At 34.1% G+C, this 13,024-nt stretch overlaps 1 long non-coding RNA gene across 1 annotated transcript; it reads left to right on the forward strand.

The window, feature by feature from the left end:
- The first annotated feature begins 343 nt into the window (after window positions 1-343).
- Window positions 344-2,258, forward strand: LOC147027148 (uncharacterized). Its single transcript, XR_015057959.1, has 3 exons — window positions 344-1,454; window positions 1,735-1,792; window positions 2,088-2,258. It is a non-coding gene; the product is annotated as an uncharacterized LOC147027148 (long non-coding RNA).
- The last annotated feature ends 10,766 nt before the right edge of the window (window positions 2,259-13,024 follow it).

Here is a 13,024-nt window from a genome sequence, read left to right on the forward strand (position 1 = left end):
AATCCCCTTTTTAGCACAAGGTATATTTATTTGTCTCCCCTTTTAACCTAGGGGCTCTCTATTTAAATAACCGATGCAACAAGATAAAGATTTGTTCAAGTAGTAAAGTCATAATGTGATTTGTTAAAGGTGATTCTAAAGAAATATCTGAAACGCCTAAGCCTCGGGACACTCTTTATCAAATAACCGATGCATATTGTTTAGCTCACTCATTGAACCTATAAACATTTGTTCATTCTCAAATTCCTTCAATAATTTAATTTTCTTTGCACAACAATCCCCATCTAAAATATTTAAAAACAAAACATTTGAATCTTTATATTTTTTAAGATACCCCTTTTGTGCCATTACGAAATGATAAACTTCTCTTAATGATCTCATCTGGCCACCGCCTGAGTTGCAAATCATTTTTGTGCATAAACCACGCCATAAAAAAGTTTTGTTTCAAATGTTTTCAGTTCGTGCCATGAAAATGAGGAAGTGTTTTTTTGACACGGTCGTGCTGTGAAAATGAGGAAGTGTTTTTGGACAGTCATGCTGTGAAAAAAAAGGAACTATTCTGTGAGACAAGGCCTCGTGTTTATATTTTATCTCAGAACACGAACAGGCTTTTAAACATAAGTTTAATCAAAATCATTTTAGGGCATTTTAAGTATGTTTTAAAAATGATTCATACAATTTGAGAATATATCGCCCAGTTATTTTCCAAGCTGTCTCGCCCGAAGCATCATTTCCTGTGGCCACACCCAATGATTAAGCAATCTCCTCATCGTTGCCTTATAAGTGATTCGCCAGACAAAGTTTCTGCCAGAGGGGATTTTCATTTTTACAACTGAGACATGAGCGATCTTTCTTCCGCGAACAAAACAGCTCAACACAAAGTTGGTAAGCTTGTGTATGGGTTCCTCTTTGAACGATGAAGCAATTGATTATAAATTAAATCGTGATAATTCTGATATATTTTTTTTTCTTGGCAGGTCCTTGGAAGAAGAGCAGTTTACATATCACGACGAGGTGCATGAAATTAATGCTCTTATTGAAGAGGTCAATCATCTTAGAAGTGAATTGAAAAACATTTTTAATGACTGACACGACGTCTTATCACGGCCTCTGATCTTTTTGTCATCTTGTACCAATGGTAAAAAAAACTGAGACATGGACTCACTCTCTTCCGATGAAGATAACAGCTCACTACAAAGTTGGTAAGTTTGTGTATGGTTTCCTCTTTGAACGATGAAGCAATTGATTATAAATTAAATCGTGATAATGCGAAAATATATATTTTTTCCTGGCAGGTCCTTGGAAGAAGTGGAGTTTACATATCACGATGAGGTGCATCAAATGAATGCTCTTATTGAAGAGGTCAATGATTTTAGAAGAGAATTGAAAAACATTTATAATGACTGGTACTAAGTCTTATCACGGCCTCTGATCTCGAATGAATTAAACCAATGGTGAGACACGTGTGTGTGTGTGTGTGTGTGTGTGTGTGTGTGTGTGTGTGTGTGTGTGTGTGTGTGTGTGTGTGTGTGTGTGTGTGTGTGTGTGTGTGTGTGTGTGCGTGCGTGCGTGCATGCGTGCGTGCGTGCGTGCGTGTCTCTTTCCCTGTCTGTTTGTCTGTCTCTCTATCTCTCCCTGTCTGTCTCTTTGTTTCTCCCTGTCTGTCTTTCTACCTACCTCTCTCTGTCTGTCTCTCCATCTCTACCCTTGACTCATTATTTTATTTTTTTTCAGCTCGATCACACAACATAAGCTGTTGAAGCAATCTGGTACAACACATGATTTTCTGGAGGTAAATGTTTCTGAATTATTATTTAGTTATTTGTTTATTTATTGTTTTATTAATATCACTCTCTCTTTGGAATGTCGCCTTATGTTGGTTGCATCATTAGTTTGGACGCGGTTTTGCCAGTACACTGGAATTCATTTTATTGGTCTTGGAAGGATGACAGGCTGAGTCGGCCTCCTGGTGTGTTAATTCAGTGGTCAACGAGGCTTGAACTTAGAACCAACACCAGGCTTACTCATATTACCATGTAATTATCTTTATAAAACCTAATTATTATCCACTTTTTGTTTCAAAACAGAATATGGTGTCTGAGTTTCGAAATCACAAGACATCTGAAGAAGATTGCTGGGAAAGATTATACATTCTCGCAAATGAATATTTAATATTTTCAATTTTGATTAATTATATTTGTTTTGTTTACAATTACTTGATTTTGAATTTCAAAAAAAGAATCAAGACATGAAGGAGAGGGAGGGAGTGGGGGGGGGGGGGGTGGGGGAGTAAGTGCGCTTCCCCAATGACCCATCACCCCCTCATCCCACCCTCCCCTCCCCATGTGTGTGTGGGAAGGGTGGGGGTGGGATGAGGGAGGTGGTGGGTCAAAGGTGGGGGAGCACAGGGGGAATGAGGGGGTGGGTCTTGTGTGGGAGGGGCTTGTGTGGGTGGGGTTTATGTGGGCGGGGCTTCGGTGGGGCTTGTGTGGGCATCGCGTGTGTGGGCGGGGCTTGTGTGGGTGGGGTTTATGTGAGCGGGGCTTCGGTGGGGCTTGTGTGGGCGGGGCTTGTGTGGGTGGGGTTTATGTGGGCGGGGCTTCGGTGGGGCTTGTGTGGGTGGGGCGTGTGTGGGCGGGGATTGTGGGAGGGCGTTTATGCTGGTGGGGCTTGTGTGGGCGGGGCTTCGGTGGGGTTTATGTGGGTGGGTGTCGGTGGGGTTTGTGTGGGCAGGGTTTATGTGGGTGGAGCTTGTGTGGGAGGGGTTTATGTGGGCAGGGTTTATGTGGGCAGGGTTTATGTGGGCGGGGCTTCGGTGGGGCTTATGTGGGAGGGGTGAATGTGGATGAGGCTTATGTGGATGAGGTTTGTGTGGATAAATGGATGGGTGGAGAGATGGGTGGATGGGTGGATGGGTGGAGTTTGTGTGGATGGGTGGATAATTTTTTAATTAAATAAACATGTTGTGTGTGGGGAACTAATTAACTAATCACTAATTATGTGAATATGATGAATATGGGTGGAGCTTGTGTGGGGTTTGTGTGTGTGGAGCTTGTGTGGGGTGGGATTTTTGTGTGGAGCTTGTGGGGGGTTTGTGTGTGGTGGGGTTTGTGTGGAGCTTGTGTGGGGTGGGGTTTATGTGGGTGGGTTTTGTGTGGGCGGAGTCAAAAAGGGGCGGAGTCAAAAAATTTCAATTTATCTTTGTCTTTTGTAATTCCTGTGAATAAAATGAACCTAAAATCTCTTCCCCTTCCAAATCATATATCTTATAAGTCCAAGGAACCGTATCTATTACATCAACTATTTTTAAAAGTTCGTTCGTCCATCGTTTAGTATAACCCTTTTCAAAATGAGATTTCCACCTATATATTCTAACGATATCACCAACTTTGAACTTAGGTTTTCTGACATTAATCTCTTTTTCATATTTTAATTTTGTAAATGTTTCTGATGGTTTCATATTTGTTGACGTGTGAACCGTGTCATTATAATTATCCACAATATCCTGAATAAAAGATGACCATTGTTGTGAACCGAGTCGTGTGAATTTTTTATATAGTCTCTCTTTTAAGGTACGATTAAAACGTTCAACAACAACTGCCTTCCCTTCATTAAAGGTACTGTATAATGTAATACTGTTATTTTTTAGAAAATTCATAAATGTCTTGTTATAAAACTCTCGACCCTCATCACTCCACAATTTTTTAGGTTTTCTCTTACTTTTATTAAATATCTGTTGAAAGGCTAACATAAGAGTATTACCTGTTTTGTTTTTTAATGGTACAACCCATGCGTATCTACTCCTCAAATCAATAACGGTTAAAGCATACTTGTACCCCTTATCATTATTGAGTTCAATCAAATCAGCAGACCAGATATAATCAACTTCCTTGGAATAAACTTTCCTTCTCTGAAACTTTGTGAAGATTGGTTTATGTAATTCATCAGCTAATTGCTCTTCAATCTTAATGACATCATTAGAGCTTACAAGTTTTTTGAATATCCAAGTCCAAGTTTCAATTTAGCACTGATCATCTTCTTCACGATGAACCTATCAACTTTTTCTCTCAAGGTTGGATTTTGTATCACAGACAAATTATACAACATTTCTCTATCGGCTTCATGCTTTTCTTCCAAAGTTGTGGTATTCCCATAATCAATATCGTGTCTCATGCACACTTCAACTCTATTGATGGGCTCACTCCAGGATTTAGGATTGTCTGCCTCATCTAATCTTTTATCCAAGTTTGTGCCTGGACCACAGAAAGAATACCCTGGTAGATGTAATTCCCCTGGTATTCCAGTAGTTGTAAATTTACTTCCTGATAAAAACTTTTGTATATCTCCTCCTCGTTTGTGTTTGGAGATAAATAGATTTTTTTTGTTTAACCATACACCGAACATATACCTTTTTGTATAACCCTGTTATTTTTACTTTTAATATATGAAATATTTTTAGTATTAGTTTTCTTTTTACATTTGAGACAATAACTCATTTATTTATGAGAAAAATTCCTGCAGAGTGCAAAAACATTTTTAGTTTCCGACATGCACATTTGAATCTTAATTTTTAAAACATAAAGAATCCTTAGAAATGCCTTCACTCTCTCCTCCATTTATTTAAGAAAAAAAAAATGAAAAACTTGAATTAAAATCCATATCTTGTCGATGTCAATAGTCTTGTCGAAAGTATTGCAAATAGACTTGTCAATTCTTTGTTTTCCTCCTCGGTGGGTTGTTATTTTCTTTAATACCCCTAATCTTTTTTTAATCTCACTGGTTTCCATGTTTTGATATTTATTCATTCTCTCTCTTTCCTCCCTCTCCTCCCTCTCTCTCTCTCTTCTCTCTTTCCTCCCTCTCTCTCTTCTCTCTCTTCTCCCTTTCCTCCCTCTCTCTCTCTTCTCTCTTTCCTCCCTCTCTCTCTCTTCTCTCTTCCCTCCCTCTCTCTTCTCTCTCTTCTCCCTCTCTCTCTCTTCTCTTTTTCCTCCTTCTCTTTCTTCTCCCTCTCCTCCTTCTCTCTCTTCTCCTTTTCCTCCTCTTCCCTCTCTTCTTCAACTCCTTCCTCATCCCTTATTATCCTTGAATCGCTTACACCCCATAGAATATCATACATATATTCATCAGGATTTCTTGTTATTCCTGTATCCAAAATAATTTTTTTTACAACAGGAAACCAATAAAATTTCTTTTGAATTTCTAAAAGAGCCTTACCTTTTCTTAACTTTATAATTTTTTCATTATTTAACATTCTAATTAAATCTAAAGTTGTCGGTTTATCAACATCAGCATAATGCCAATCTTTTATTGAAAATACCTCATTCTTATGTTGTAGAACATATTTATGAAAATACCGAATACCCTTTTCTTGAAGGTATGCTTGGACACAGAAATGATAATTTTCTTGAAACCTTCTTGCTGTCATTTATGTATTAGAAATATATGTTAGAATAATATTATGGCACGAAACACCTCCCCATCTTCCCAGAGTTAAATCATTTTGTATTTCCTTACTTATTAGATATAATCCTGTTTTTCTGTTTTCATGATATAAACAAGGGCAAAACCATTATTATATTTACCCTTATTAAATTCTTTAATTTGTTGTTTACTAATCGTGGCCCCACGAAACTCATTCTCGATACCAAGTGGATAATATTCTTCCTTACGAGACTGATTTAATTGTTCCAGGTCTTCGAGGTTAATTTTAAATGACCAATTATACCCTAAATCATTCATATCATACCCCCATTGTTCTATTCTCATACAAACGATACGCCCTTCTTTATAAAAATTTATTTTAATTCGAACTGTGAATTCTGTATGACCTGGAGATAATATCAACACTTCTGTATCTTTGGAATACACGGCCGTTTAATTTTAGGATATATATTGTGTTAAATCGCTTAATCTCACTAAGTCATTCGCGTCAGCCCGGCTTGGATAATTTTTTAATTTAGAAGCATTTTTCATGTTAATATTTTTGGTTATATTATATTTATGCCGTTCAACCTGTGCCTTTGTGTAATAATTTGATAAATCAGTATCCAGTTATTGGGATACACCAAAGATAGAACCATCTTTCCCAACATAAGTCATTTATATTAGATTAAAAATAATATCATAATTTTTTTTATTTTTGTTGAGTTGAAATAACACATACAGACATAATTGACCACAACACTTGGAATTTAATTCTTGGACTTGAAATGTTTGATAAACACCATTCTGTAAGAATTTTATGACTTCAACAGGTGGTGGAAGACCAAAACTATCAAAATAATATTTGTCTTGACTATTAAAAATACAAACCCAATGAGAACCTTTCCCATTATTGTCTTCTAAGTTCATAATAATATTCTTTGTATATTTCGGCACATTTGTTAATTCATCTCTCAAACAAATAACCACATTATGAATTTTTAATTTCTTACAATATTTGACAAGTTGTAAATTTGATGTTGTATTCTTTCCAAATTCTTTAAACCACTCATCAATGCTCATTTATTTATTAGAAAGATATAATCCATTACCTCTTTTCGTTAATTTTACACCTGCTTGTGCAATAGAAGAAAGCATATCTCCAACTAACAATCTCACTTTATCAGGCAGACCTTCAAGTTTTTCAGCAAAATCTACAATTACACCACTTCCACTAATTTGTTTCTCCAACTCTTTGTTATGTCTTTCCAATTCTTTTTGAGCCTGGAGTTGAGCCTTCCTTTCGTTGGCAGTTTTCACCGCTGTTGAAATACCACCCGTCAATGCTCCAACCGCACTTAAACCAGCAAATAAAGGAATTAGAAATGGGAGAAATCCTCCACTCGTCTCTCTTATTGAATATTTTTTCAACATTGGTTTTGTCATTTTAATTTTAAGTGAGCCAGTGTCATTCAAGATTTTAACCTGTTCTCTTTTGAGCAAAACATCAATTCTTACTGCTCCTTTTCTCTGAATTGTATTAACGTTAATTGTACAAGGCTTTTGATTTTGAACACAAGATGATAGTTTATGAAGATTGATTTGATTAACATATACCCCAGTTGGTACTTTGCCACTCATTTATTTAACAAAAAAATTATGTGAGACTAATCATCACACCATTATCTGTATTAATCTGTAATTCTGTTTCTTCCAAAAGCAAACAATATGTATCAACTTCTTCACTCTCTCCTCTTTCAATGTATAGGGAAGTATCCACTCGATTAGACTTCATAGTTTCCTTTTGAGCGCTCGGGTCAAACGCATAGATTGTATACAAACTTTTAAATGCTGTCATATCCAAAATAGGTTCTTTATTTCCATTACTTTCACACACCTTTTGGTAAGACTTCTATGCTTCAGCAAAATCATTTTTTTCCCAATTAATTTCCAATTTATCTCGTGGATAAAATGTTCCATCTAGAGAAACGCGAAGTTGTTTCACCTCAGCATTATCACTCAATGCATTATTCTTATCAGTCGCAGTATCACCATCTGGCTTTTTAAAAATGATCCACAGATATCGTGGCTTTCCTTCCAGAACACCCAAATTCCACGTGTAAGTAGTTTGGTTGAGTTTAACGTGTTCACATCTTCTTTTGAGGTATGATACACTGAGAGGTTTCTTTGAATTAAGTCTTCTATTTAACATCTCTTCTGTTTTAAGATTAGGAGTATATTCACTGATATACCAACTCATTTCCTCAATTACAAATTTATTCTGATCACCAAAAGCATTACCAACACCAAAAAGCAATCTATTTTCATTATCATTCCTTTGTAGTTGAAATCTAATTTTAAGACCATACAGAACTTTATCATGATCACAAAATCCAAATATACCTTTAAGAGGAACTGCCACAGTAAAACTATTTTCTGCTTTTGTATCATCATTATATGCTCCTTTCCTTTGAGTATATCCAGGGTCTGTGTTTGTTCCCGTTGACATATCAGGAATAAAACCTTCGACAGACCCCTTTCCCATTCTATCACTGAATGTATAGAGTGTAAATTTCATCATTTCAGATACAGCAGAGACATAATCAACCGCTTCAACTTCTTGTGTTCCAATATACAAACGCACACTATCAAACATTTTCCAGAAGAAATCATTTACAAGTATAGCGTTTGTGTTATTCCCAGCTTTAGTGAATTTAAATTTACACAACAAGAAACTTTCGGAGAGATTCAAATAGGTTTGTTGATTATTTATTTCAAAACTTTTTGTACCATTCGTATTCCAGTCTGTTCCAGTTATTGCATTTACCTTGAAGTAATCTTCTTTTTTAGTGGAGTTTGAGATAATAATAGCATCATCCAAATCATAGATACTATCAATTGCTTCCATACTTGTATTTATTTAGGAAAAAAAGATGTTAAAACTTTTAAAACCCTGATCCAAGTATTCAAATTATTTTCTGTCGTTCTTGGGGGGACAACTGAGTTTTGCCTTTCTTAATTTCTTTTATTGCTTGTAATTTATGAGATTCCTTCAGGGCATCTTTTATGCTCTTTACAGCACCTGCTACATTTCCCACAGCAGAAGCAGTTGAACCAATTAGATCTTTATGTTTAAGAATAGTTGAACCAATACCCATGAGAGTATCAATTATCCCATCTCCTCTAAATTGATGTCCAACACCCCTTTGTCTCTTAGGTTTATAGTATCCTCTACCAAGATACATACCTTCACCCTTGTAGTGTGGGGAAAGGAACATCCCATCCCCTGTAATTATTTTATATTTTCCCAACTCGTGTTTCCTCACAATAACCATCGTATTTATTTATTGGAAAACTTCACGTAGGTGAATTCTGATGGATATAACTTCTCCATTAAAAGAAATCATACGATTATCTTGGTCGGTTATCCTAAAATTTACTCTGTGTATGGTTTTTCCTGACACAGGGAGATAAACCAAATTTTTGGGTTCCATATTGAATTTATAACCAATTGGGGTTGAGTATGCGCTGAATGAAAATATTATATTTGTTTTTTTACCATCATTATAAGCACCATCAATCAAATCACAGTGAATTAACACCGAATTTATTCCTGAGGATATTTGAATGACATTATCACTGTAAAATGTCCCATTAGTTTCAATCTTTTTTGAGGAGAAACCCAATAACTCTCTAAATGAATTATCAATTGTGAAATCAACCTTGTAGTTATTTTTAACTTTAATCGTTGATTTTGAAGTATGTTTTTGAATGTCTATAACAATATTTTTTGGTTCATCACCCTGTTCTTTCATAAGACGAGCAATTTCGGAAGATATTTGAGAAATCTCATGTTCTCCGGGTGAGACTGTTATCGTTTTGTATCCACTTCCCGGATTATAACTAAACTTGTCATTTTTCTCGGTTATATTAAATAAGGTATTATAAGTTTCCATGGACAACAAAGATGCCTCATATTCTTTTGTTGTGTCAAGTTGTCGTGGGTATGGGAATGAAGATGTGTGGTCGCTTGTTGTGAAATTGAAACTAAGGATTGTGCTTCTCATCTTATTTAATATGAGATAAAATGTCTTTATATTGATATTTATTAATTATTTTCATGTTCATCAACTGGTCTAAAATTGTTCATTAAAACTTCATTAATGCTTCATTTCATTAAATGCTTCATTAAAACAATTGTTATTTCCAGCCTTTTTACTACCTAACAACAATAACAGTCTATTAACTAATTGTGATGGTTCATTTGGAAGAAAACTAATACCTGAACCAAGGATACTTAAAGCCTGAATAATGTGTTTCTCCTTCTCATTTTTCCTACTTTTACTAGAAATACTAACCCTATAATTTAGAGTGTTCAGCAGATCAATATATACTCTATCATCATTATTTTTCATATCCAATGGTTTATCAATATACTTTGATTCATCCCTCACAGTTGAACCTTGTCTTCCATCTTTTGTGAGAAGAAACATTAATCTCGGAGTTAGTTTAACAGGGGGTTGAGCAGAACCCAAGAACCTTAATTCATCATTAAATATCAATACCTTTTCTTGAACAAGATGAAATATTGCTGGTTGTTCTGTTGGAATGAGTCCTGCTTTGGTTTTTGAATCCGCTGAATATTTATTGTTTTGAAGAGCATTCACAATATAATCAGGGGGTCGATTCATCTCTTCCAGTTGTTGAAATAAACCTTCATCATCATATACCTTTAATTCTCCTAAATGCTCTGATTCTTCCTCCGTAATTTGATCAAAATCTTTTTACATTTGAGGTTTTTTAGGAGTATATTTTATTGTGGGAACTGTGGAAACATCTATAATTTTTTCTTGGGAAGTTTTTAAAAGTGGTTTAAAAAATTTATCTTGTTTTCTTTAAAATGCTTCTTCACCCATTAGTTTTTGTCTGCGTTTCTTCTTTATGTCTTCCTGTTGTTTTACAACTTTTGAAACCAACTCTTGATGTTCCCTAAATCTTCTTCCTCTTTCTTTCGCATCCATTTATTTATTGAAAAATATCATTTAATATCTCATCTTGTTTCACAACAATATATTTATATTTTTCAGTCGTGTGTTTCATGTAATCCTCAAATTCCTTTTTAAATCCTCAAATTGTCTCTCCAAAAATTGTTTATATCTGTTGAATTTAACTTGAATAAAAAAAAAGTATTAGCATTGTTTCCGATGGAACGACGAGGAAGTTGAAAGTACGATTGACTAAGATAAATACAATTCCAAGAAGAATGTCTCCCTCTTGTGTAGAAGCTGTCCATTACCGTTTGGTTTCTCTCATTAACACAATCATCAAAGATAACGAGGTTCTTTTTGGATTTATCTAAATCTTGGGGAGACGGTATATCATCCGTATTATCACTAAGAATACAAGTTATCGGTTTTGATTTCTTTTTACATCTCTGTGTATCACAAAATAGTTGTATTATATCTTCAATGTTATAATCATTAAGGTTTTTTTGAAGTTTAAATAAACCGATTATATCTTCTTTTTGAAGAGCAGCATTAAAACCTTGTGAGAGTAGTTGATACTCTGGTTGAAAACTCGACTTTGTGAAAATTATTAAATTAACATAATCTAAAAAGTTGGGAGTGAGGAGCATCTTTAAAAGTAAGCAGGTTTTTCCACATCCACTTGAACCAACTATGAGGCATCTTAATGAATTTGGGAGATTTTTATGGTTGTTAAATTTTATCTTATTTTCCCAAATGGGTAAAAAATCATTCATTTATATATTTGGAAAACAGGTTATTTAATTTATTATTGGCTTTTTTCGAAACTCTATATTTTATCCTAAGTTCAGGTTTAATTTCAAGATAATCCATTATTTTATTTATGCAATATCTTGTGTTGATATTTCCCTGAAAATCACATCCATGAATAATATATAACAACAATCCTTTGAACATTTCTCTAATACGTTCAGTTTCTTCCCTTGTAAGGAAAGGTCTGTTATCACCCTCGTACGTTACATCCATTTCTCTAATCAATCTTGTAAAGTAATTCATTTTTGGTGTAAATCTAAAAGAATTATTTTCCTTTTTATATTTTTTATTATCATTAATTAGAAGATAATAACAGAATATACATTGTTTATAGGCTTTTGACTCTGTGTTTAATCCCCGTCTTTCACACGCAGGACAATTCTCAAATTTGTCATATGGAGAATCATGGAATTCAAGAGGCTCAAAATCGAGTAAACTATTTATATTTATAAAGTAAAACTTTACTTAAACTGAAATTCATCTTCAATATCATCTTCGATACTTTCAGAATCATCTATACTTTCATAACTATCATTTGAACACAAACTCTCGGTGTCATAACTATCGTTTGAATGCAAACTCTCGGTATCATAATCACTCTCATAATCTTCAAAATCTTCAGTTGAATATTGACTCATATTTAATTAGTAGAAAAAACATTACCTTCGATATCTATATACATTTTTTCATTAACAGATTCAACTGCTACATTTTTTATATTAAAGGTAATTTTAAAATGATCCTTAACTACAATTGAACGAAATGTCATTTCACCTGATATATCAACATCCTTTATTTCATCAGGATTTATATCTTTAGGGTTGTTGAAAAAAATACAAATTTGTCCTTGCATATTACAGATGGTCTTATCTTTTCTTTCTAAAGCTTCATCCATAAGGTTTTTATTTTTTGATACCTTTTCTTGTTTCATTGCTTTTTCTAGTTTTGAATATATTGCCAGAAGGAGAGGAGAAACTTTTGTTAGAGATACCTTAATTGATGTTCTTCCAGGTATACTAAAAGCCCTTCCACTGAAGTAAATTGAAGAACTCATCATATCCACCATAATTGTTTTTATCCAATAGTTGTTATATTTATCTTTGTTCAATTTTACAACCTTGACATATTTCTCAGTATCTTTAACAAATGAAGAGATTGATTGAAACTTGTCTTTTGTATCTTGAAACATTGTATTTATTAAATGAAAAAGTTGGAGGATAAAATGGTTTTAAGCACAAATTCACCTTTAAAATAAACGAAATTTTCATCAAGAAAACTTTAGTTTAAGCACAGATTCACCTGTAAAATAAACGAACTTTTCATCAAGAAAATTGTAGTTTAAGCACAGATTCACCTGTAAAATAAACAAACTTTTCATCAAGAAAATTTTAGTTCAAGCACAGATTCACCTGTAAAATAAACGAAATTTTCATCAAGAAAATTTTAGTTTGAGCAAAGTTTTATTATATAAATATGGTGAATACAACGTACTGCGATGTTTGTAATCACGAATATAAACATTATAGAAAACACCTCCGAACCAACAAACACACATTTAATCTATTTCGTAAAATATCTCCTCTTGAGTTGGAAAGAAAACATTGTGATATCTGCTCAAAGGATGTTTTGAAGAGAAGTTATAACAGACATCTTCAATCACAAAAACAGAAGAAAAATGAGTTTAAAGTAAAGGGAGACTATTATATTGAAAACACTGATGGGGCATTTAAAGGGCATATAAAAATAAGATTTTTCAATTTGGAGAACCCGGTCCATCATCAATAGTTGAATCAATTGAAATAGTG

This window comes from Eptatretus burgeri, chromosome 5 (genome assembly GCF_056783735.1).
Source record: "Eptatretus burgeri isolate ZD-2024b chromosome 5, Ebu_testis_v1, whole genome shotgun sequence".
Taxonomy (NCBI): domain Eukaryota; kingdom Metazoa; phylum Chordata; class Myxini; order Myxiniformes; family Myxinidae; genus Eptatretus; species Eptatretus burgeri.